The following is a 9837-nucleotide window of genomic DNA, read 5'->3' as shown; positions in this document are numbered from 1 at the left end:
GCAGGTCCTGATACTGTACCCAGGTATTTCAGACATGACGTATGCCTTTAAGCACAATTTATTCCCACGTTTCGGCCGTGGGACCAGCCTTTGTCTGGGAATAAAAAGCATAAGAACTCGCGCACCTATGTATGCAAAGATTGGGGGCCCCCGAAATACGTATTCAAGTCTAATTACTAAGGCACTAGGGAATAAGGCTCATAGAAGTTTTTCACTGATTAAAAAGACAGCACTGGGACTGTGTGGCGTTATTACAGCCACAAGCGGACAATTTGTTAAAGAATTGCTGGGAGGTCAGGTTATCTTTCATAAGGTTTATGTTAAAATCACCGCCTATTAAAACGTCATACCGAATAAATGTTGAATATTCCAGTGTTCCCTCAAAAAATGCCAAAAATACGCTGATTTCACCAGAAGATAGACGGTAAAACACCACGTACAAGTTGCTATTGTTTATGCAAAGCACTTCATAATCAGGTGTAATACACCTAAATTCCGGAATGTTACGCCCATCATTTTGGTTCCATAAGTTCATCGAGTTTCAGTGTTATCCTCCAAGTTTCAGTCTCCAAAAAACGGCAGGAAATGGAAGATGGAAGCTTGTGATGAAAAAATGCGTAAACCGGGGGTGAGTGCTCGAACGGACGTTTCGACAAGTGGGCTTGTCTTCTTCAAGGCTGGAGCTGCCTTGAAGAAGACAAGTCCACTTGTCGAAACGTCGGCTCGAACAACCACCCCCTGTTTACAGATTTTTTCATCGCAAGTTTTAGTTTCGTATATTAGTACTTATAAAAACAAGTTCTTTAGACAGTAAACAGACTCCGACATTTTTTACACTTCCAAAACAAGCTCGCTGATTCGTGCAGAAGGCACGGCGATCACATTTTGATCACAGAGCTGCGTGCTTTCCTGCGCTGCCCTCTGCCGTTTCGGTAGATCCGAGACGACCGGGAGAACCGGTATTGCCAGAACAAAAACCTCAGAAGTCAAGAGACGTCTCACGACTTTACCGATAGGGTAAGGGCGCATGCGCCGTGGCATATTTGTCTACTTTGCCAGTCCCTCGCACCCCTCGCACCGCGCTTCCTCACCGCACCGCTCTGACACGAGTGACACGTAGAGGAAGCCTTGCTCGGTCGTTGGCTGCGTGCCGATGACGTACACGTTGACGCCATGTAATGTTGCCGAAGTGGACGCAATCACGACAAAGGTCTACGCCTACTCCTCTTCGCTGCCGAGAAGGGTGAGAAGGCCAAGCGAGAAACCAGCCGAAGCGGGTCGTTCTACACGCTGTAGCTTCCTTATTACAGCACTTATTAGCAAAAGTCTTATTCTTGTTACAATTCTAATTACAACACTTATTCGCACGGTCACATCGTTCAAGTGCGCCGCTGACAAATTTGGGACCGCGAAGTTGTTTACTGAGCCTCATCAGATTTCCGAATCACAAATGAACGAGCGCGGCGCGCACATCGTTCCATGGCGATCGTGCCTGCGAAGTACGACACGCTTGCGTGGCGCGAGAACAGTTAATAAATGTTGGAAGATTTTCCCAAGCGTTCCCTTTCTAGGCAAGTGCGCTTAGATTTATTCTTTTCTAGGCAAACGCGTTTAGATTGCAAGTGAAAATCACACGCGCGCATGCTACCTAACAGACGCGTAGCAACAACGACATGAAGTGCAGTCTTCAGTCTTTAATGCAGTCTTAACGTGCGCTCGGCGACTTCAGACTACGCGCACCAGGGTATATGTGGAATATTAGCTCCTAATTTAGCGCAGTTTGGCGGCACCGCCAAGCGTACAGCTCAGTATGCACATCTCACCCTGCTTGCTCCCTCCGATCTCAGGGGCCCCGATGTCATCATGTCTGGAGATCCATCGTCATCGGCAGAGACGTCCTGTGCTGTGGCACCGTCGCCACCACTCACTGATCCAGTGCCCATGGGGGGCGTGGCCGAGCCGAAGCGGTCATCCCGCAGGGCCTGTCACGGACGAAAAGAGCGTAGTCAGTACGAACGCCTTTCTCGGCAGGTATGTTTACTGTACAACTGACATGTCGTCGAGCCGTAGGGAAACATCGAAGAAATAACGGTAAATTGATCTCTAAACGAACGGGTTGTTTCAAAGGTCGCAAAACTCTCGAAAGATGCTGTTATACGAGATGAAGTCGAGCTGAGTGCAACGACTGAACTACACTACTAATTACAAATATCAACTAGGGTGGCTTCAAGCTTGCGACTTAGGCTCACAGTGTAATGAATAAAGCATACCTGCTGCCAGCCATTTTATTGCGATAGCAGTCATAGGAACACTCTCGGCGGATTTTTGCCGTCGTGTCGCCGTCATGTCGCGGATAAATAAATAAATAAATATATATATATATATATATATATATATATATATATATATATATATATATATATATATATATATATAAGGCACAAAGAAAAATAAAGCACGAGAAAAAAATTCCGAAGTACCCGACCGCGAATTCGACCCAGCGACCCCTCGCTCCCCAGCGCACTGCGTTATAGATGGCCTGCACGTGAAGTCATGGACGCCGCTTCTGAATGTACTGGTACTCCGCGATGGTGGTTTTGATGACAAACAAATTGCGACAATGTGAAAATGACGTGGCAGGAGCGTCTCTGCGCGTGCGTAATGAAATAACCTGCATGTGATGTTTTGACAGCATTCATGTGGCATCGCTAGCGTCGCGTCTCCACATGCTGGTGTTCCAACATGCGGGGTTTCTGTGACGTTGGTGCAAGCCATCTATACAACCACACACCATACACGCGCCGGTGAAATAACGGCGAACTATTTATGTTCACCGTTTACCGCTGGTGGTACGCAGGTCTCGGAGGAGCTTCAGCATGCTTTCTATCATGCAATGCTCCTACATTTTCTTTCAATTTTAAAACTGCCCTTTAGCCGCGCACGGCAAAGTGGCCCCTTTCTGTACACACTCGTGATGTGGAACGAAAAAAAAAATAACACCTGGCACACCTTGCGTCAGACACCCCTTGCGGCAGGAGACGCAGAGGGGTCACTCCACGTGCCGCAGTTTTAAAAAAAAGAAACATCTAAGAGAGTCTGATTCTCCATTGTCGACACGCAGTCGTGGCCAATTCCCCGGGGTGGGTATGTGCCATAATTTTGAGGAAACAAACAAAAAAATTTTTACACTTGCAGCGTGTTGCTCAAGCGCAAAGACGTAACGACTGTGACAGTTGTTAGTTCACGCTCATCCTGTGTATACCTGTGCGCTCATTTCGGGCGTCCTTCTTTGTGTTTCAGCGGCACGCTGCAAGTATCGAGCTGCTTGTCGTTCTTCGTGTGACATTCCAATTTCTTACTGTCGCATTCATTGCTTCGCCCTTGCGGCGAAACTGACTTTTTGTGATGCAAACTACTCAGCGAGGCAAAAACAGCACGCCCTTTACGAGGACGGACAGAAAGAATACGAGGCACAGAACACGAGGAACGTTAGGGAGCACTAGAATCATGGCGCACAGAGGCGCGCAAGCAGGCATGTCACGTTGGTGGGTTGGTGCAGCTTCATTGACTAGACACGTGGTATCTTTCCTTTTTTGCACTTCGCGGGCATCTGTAGTGAGCACAAAAACACTAATACCTAATAGATAGAATGTTAGAAACTGTCTAATCGGACGTTTTGCACACCGATCGACAACCTTCTCATTGTAATTTCTTGTCCAGCTTCGTTGCTTCAAAAGTTAGTTTAAACATACCTAATTAAGCAATTAGGCGCAACGCAAAAAATGTTGTGACTTCCTCCATGCAATGATCAGCAACATGCATTTGGTGCCGTACTCATATAGTGCGTCGGCATACTCTTAAACTCTGGCTAGAATTAGCTTGGGCACCCTGTATGAGTGAAAAGTTAGTTCATCAGAATGAGTTGCTAATCATTTTTAATTTCGTTACCTGCCGAGCATTTTTCTAGTAAAGTAAAATGCGCGCATGCAGCTAGGGATACCAATTGTGCTGTAGAGAAAATCTAATGCATGCAAGGGAATCAAACAAAGGAAATCACCTGCGGTTAAATGCAAATTTATTAAAGACTTAGATGCCTCATCAAACGCGAAAATTGACCGTCGGCGTCAACACGAGCGACGCAAAAAAGTAATCATCACGTGATGACATCACCATAAGACGTCATCACGACGTTACAGCTCACCGAATTTTGCTCACTAGTCACAACGCGACGTCATCTGATGACGTCATCACATAACATCGTCGCTTGGTCAAAGGTGGGCCGATAACGAAGGCAGTGAAAAATCAGGTGAGGTGCAGAAAGCTTGCAATGCCTCCGATCCTGGAGGCAGTGTGAGTTGAGAGACCCTGTGAGTTGTTTGTTTTCTTCCAGTAATGATGTTTTCTGTTTCAATTAAAAGTATATCGGTCTGAGCTCTTTTCTATACACAGATGCAACAATACGCTAAATGAAAACTCAGATTTGGTATGGTTATTCGGTGCGTATTCAGCGAGAGTTCAAATTTACCTTATATTCCTTCATTACGTACTCCATCCTCGTTGTATCTTATCATTTATTGGCGCTTCCTTGATGATTCAGAATGCAGTTTGTGTGAACCACGCCCATCGCCAAGCCGCTATCCTAGCGCCACGTGCTGCACAGTGGCGATGCGCGTGGGCCACTTGCAAGCTTCAAAGGCGGCAGCCGTGGAACTGCCCGGACGGTCGGCGACGGACCGTTGTGCGCGCGGGAAAGGCGTGCCCTGCCGGGGCGAAACTTAGAGGCCAGTACTTGCGCCCGCTACCAGTTGATATCGTGCATCGTGTTTTCCGTATTATCAGTCAATGTTAATAAGCGTTCATTTTGGAGTTTAAACCAGTGGAGCATCATTTCCAGGGCAGCAAGACGGCCGAACCCCACATCTGGCGCCCAAGAGGTATTGCCGTCTCTGTCAAGAAGGATGGACGCGGCCCTGCAACGACTCCTGGAGACTATGGAGCGTCTAGACCTCGTCTCAGCGCCACATTGCGCTGCGAGAGGACACGCCGAGTCCTCAACCTACCTGGCAGCGAGGGGCGTGGCGATTCCGACCGTCGAGGGTGAACGAGGGCTGGTGCCGCCGTTTCGGCAGCTGGAAACACGGCCGCAGGCAAGCGAAGAACCCGCGCTCGAGATTTCTGATGAAGCGGAAGAAAAGGAGGCAGAATACAGCGAAAGGAAAATGAACCATGGCGAGTCCGACTTCTGCGGGCACGGCGGGGAGGCCGCCGTGGATGAGGAGATCAAGGACGTCGCGGACGTTTTGGTTGTCCCTATCACGGACTGCGGGGTGACGCAGGGTGAAGAGGAAAGCACAGATCCACCCCTGTCATCTTGGGTGGTGTTGTTCTTCGGGAGCAAGCCAGAATTTGTTGGCAGAGGGCCAAGTGACTGGGACGACAGGGATCAATATTCTGCGCTGCGGAAACGCAAGAGGCTGCAGCTCAAGCTGGAAGGAAACAAGGAGGCCGCTGCCGTGTCCAAGACTCCCGAGCTTGCACCTAAAGACTTGTCTATTTACAACGGAGCGCGACCCGTTGACACGGCTGCCCGAGAGCGTGAGATCGAAGCACGGTTGGCTCGGCAGCATGAAAAAGAACAGCGCCGACAGATCCGGCACCGGAAACCCCTTCAGGACAGCCGCAAGGACGACCGGGTGAGGCGCTCTAATATCCCCTCCAGGTCAGGTCGACTGCAGCGTTCCTCATTGTCTGGAAGGGACTACTATGACGGTGGAGGACGGCAACCACCGTCGCCGCAGTTCAGCAACAACAGCCGTCCCCATTCGCAATGTAGCCAGAATGATTCTCAGGCTGGCAATGATGCACCTGTACGAGGCAAACCAGGAGACACTGCAAAGCAACTGCCAGCTCATTGCATCGGACGGCCAGGCTGACACAAAGGTATCGTCCGCAGTGCCGTCGACAAACACGGCCGCGGAGTCCTGCCCGAAGCGCAATACCCTTGAACGCCTGCGGCGAAAAATTTCTTCGTAGGGGGTGGGGGGATATGTGGGAGCCACGCCCATCGCCAGGCCGCTATCCGAGCGCCACGTGTTGCAAGTGGAGACGCGCGTGGGCCACTCGCAGGCTTCAAAAGCAGCAGCCGTGGCACTGCCCGGACGGTCGGCGACGGTCCGCTGTGCGCGCGGGAAGGGTGTGCCCCGCCGGGGCGAAGGCTAGAGGCCAGTACTTGCGGCCGCGACCAGTTGTATGGTGCAGCGTGTTTTCCGTATTCTAAGTTAATGTTATTAAACTTTTATTTTGGAATTTAAACCAGTGGAGCATCATTTCCGTGGCAGAAATACGGACGAACCCCACAAGTGTAATAGAAAGCTGCAGTTTTAAAGGACTATTAACACGAGTTTCAAAAATTTTAACACGAAAGTGTTTTATGCCGGGGTCCACCAAAAACTTCAGTGACTTATTTCCGTCACCGAAATGACGTCGTAAAAATGCACACGACCAATGGAAAAAAAGTTCCGTCAACGGGATGCAAACCCACGACCTCTCGGTCCGCGACAACAGATGCCGGGTACGCTATCCACTGCGCCGCGGTCACACTGCAGTAAAGTATAGAGAGGTGGGCGAGTTGGAACTGATGCATTTTGAAAACTTTTCAGCGCGAACGGGACGGAGCACAAAGAAGAGGACACAAGACGAGCGCTGTCTAACAACTGAAGTTTATTAGAAGAAAAATTCAAACACCTGACAACCAACAACGCATACGCAAAAGTCACCTGTAGTCAAAGAACTCATTAAGCTTACGTAGTTCACAATCTAAAAGGTAAACGGACCGCTCAGATATGCAGTTATCTCCCGCATCTTTAATTAAGTACGCTTCCACGAGTTCCCGTGCCCTTTTATCTCTATGTTTGTGCAAGATGACAGTGTTGTCGAAGAACGGTTTACATCGACATGCCCTACAATGTGTCGAAAGGTGTGACGTCGGCGTTCCCCTTAAAGTGCTATTGTGCTGGCGGGGTCTTTCGTTGATATATTTACCCGACTGGCCTATATACACCTTGCCGCAGGAGAGGGGCCTCCTGTAGACCACACCAACAGAGCATGACACGGGGGGGGGTTTGCGATGCTTCACCGTGCAACCCACACCCGAAGTTCCTCTAGCCTTGTTTTCAATCGCAGCACAAGCTTTACCGACTTTTTGGTTTGACGAAAAAAAAACATCGACGTCAAAACTTTTTGCTATCTTCTTAAAACGATGAGACAGCCGGTGCACGTAAGGCATCTTTGTAAGAAGCGCAAAACTACACAAGAGACAGCAAGAAAGAAAGACACTACACAAGCGCTTGTTTATTAACGTAAGGCATGACAGCGTATCTCCTGGGCTTGTCGTCTGGTTCACCGGTTACGACTTAGCGGGATTTGCACTTCTTCATTAATCTTTCCGAGGCTGACACAAGAACATGCGCGGGGAACCCAGCATTATTTAGTCGATCAACTTGCTGCCGAAAGCTATCCTGACATTTGTGTATGCAGGACTTTTTCAAGGCAGAATGTAAGGAATTCATTGCGATGGCATTCTTAATAATCTTAGAATGAGAGGATGTGTAAAAAGGCAGACATTTTTTGGAACGTGGTGAGAAACGCCAGCAAACATAGTCACTTTGCAAAAACAAACGGGGGTCCAAAAACTGCAAACAATTGTTACTCGGTAATTCACAGGTGAAATTCAGCCCAAAAGCCTTTTCCTTAAATATCTTCATAATGTTAATGTGTTGAAAAGGGGAACAATCTTTCCGAAAACGAATGAGATAGTCATCGACGTAGGGAAACATTTTCACCACAAGATCACGCGCTTCAACTTCTTCAAGCCGGTCAACAGTACTCAGAAAAATATCACTCAAAACAGGTGCCACCTTAGACCCGATACATACACCAGACTTTTGTATGAACTGCTTCCCTTCCCGCGTTACAAAGGTGGACTTTAGATAAAAGCTCAAAAGCTCCAGGAAAGCCTCAACAGAAACTAGGCTACTATTGACAAAGACCAGTGCTTCGTTATCCTCGGTGATGCAAGATTTCACGGATTTCATCAACTGGTCGTGCGGCAGAAAATAAAACAAATCTTCCGCATCGAGACTAAACGCTTCGCAATGACCTGGATTATTGTTCGTTAAAAACTCCACAAAAACACCGGAATTAGACACTCAAAAAGGGTCCATGACATGCAGTGTAGAAAGCTGCTTCAGCAGGTAGCCGGATACTTCGTGTTGCCAAGTGTGACGTTCGGACACAATACAGCGAAACTCGCACCTGCTGCAGTGGTGCTTGGCCAATTTCTTTGGGGAATACCCAGCCGATTTTGCTGCAACGCCGGCCTTACACCGAGCTTAAACAGCTGCGCTGCTAAAAGAGTATCGTGGTGTTTCTGAATGCATGGAATATATTTTAATGCCCCTACGTTAAAAACCACTCGCAGTAAAGATATCGAGGGGACGTTTTACGGTTATATGTCAACACAGTCTGACATAGGTCTAAGTCACGGGCGTACAGCCTCTCGTAAGGTACTAGCAGCAGCTCTGTTGTCTGCTGTCAGCTGCACGTTGTGCACATAAAAAACGATTAGTGAAGTGCCACTAGCAGGACGCAGAGTTCGCAAACACAGCCAACTGTGTTCACTCGTCGTGACAATGTCTGTTGCGGTAGGGCTTCCTTGCAGGTGTTGGGCGACGAAAACTTTAAAATTAAACTAAAACATTTCAGACGTGGTTCCTGGCCTCGTTGTGCGGAGATTGTTAACACTGCATCCCTAGTGCAATGAAAAATGCCCCTCATGCAATGCGACTTGATCAAGTCGTGTCAGAAAGTAACGAAAACAAGTTAATTAAGTGGCGATTACATTAAAGGAGCGTCAATAACCTTTTTTTTAGAAGGTATACGCTGTGTGCGTTAACGTTTTGTATTGCCTATGAATGCGAAAACAAGCTCAGTCGTGTTTTGCTTAAACATCTGACAACTTGCACATTACAGCCGCCAGTGCGGAGAGGTCCAACTCTGCATGTCACCAATGCTGGAAGGACAACTGTGCAGTCATCTGGCATTTTCATCAAGCTTTTATCAACAAAAGCGGTCGATCGTGCACTTACCTTCTTTCTGGACAAGGCGCTCTTCACGCAGCAGTAAAACACAGATAGCCACGTTACGATGAGGTTGATTATGCCGAATGATATCAGAAGGAGGGAGCTCTGTGGCATGACTGGAATAACAGGAAAAAGTAACCTTATGTGTCATCTGAAATAACGCTTTCCTATAAATGCAGAAAGCAACGTGCCATATGCGTAGAAAGATCAAACAGCGTTGGGAAGAGCGCGCAGCCGCTGCTCCTCGACGTGTGCCAATATCAGAACTATATATATATATATATATATATATATATATATATATATATATATATATATATATATATATATATATATATATCTTGGTGATACCACTGCGACCAGTTACAAGTGGCTGTCTTCATTTCTTCATTGCAACACAGCCTTTTAAAGCACTGTTACGAGAAAATACCAAGTCGACAGTGTTACAAAACCACGGGTACATTCAGCGTACAATGTTGCATGTACCGGCCGTGCTACAACATACGCAGTAACACGGATATTTGCTATTGTGCTTCCTTACATAGTATGCATGTTGAAAGTGAATTACTATGAAGGTCTCTAGACATTTCTAACTCTTTCTGAGCACGGCTAGATACATGTTAGGATAAAATGTCGGATCACTTCATCACGTATTCGTTCATCTGTGACCATGTTTAAGTGAGTGCCGACACAAAAT

This window comes from Rhipicephalus sanguineus, chromosome 4, assembly GCF_013339695.2.
Source record: "Rhipicephalus sanguineus isolate Rsan-2018 chromosome 4, BIME_Rsan_1.4, whole genome shotgun sequence".
Lineage (NCBI taxonomy): Eukaryota > Metazoa > Arthropoda > Arachnida > Ixodida > Ixodidae > Rhipicephalus > Rhipicephalus sanguineus.
The sequence above is the reverse complement of the archived record's forward strand: the minus strand, read 5'-3'. Positions refer to the sequence as shown.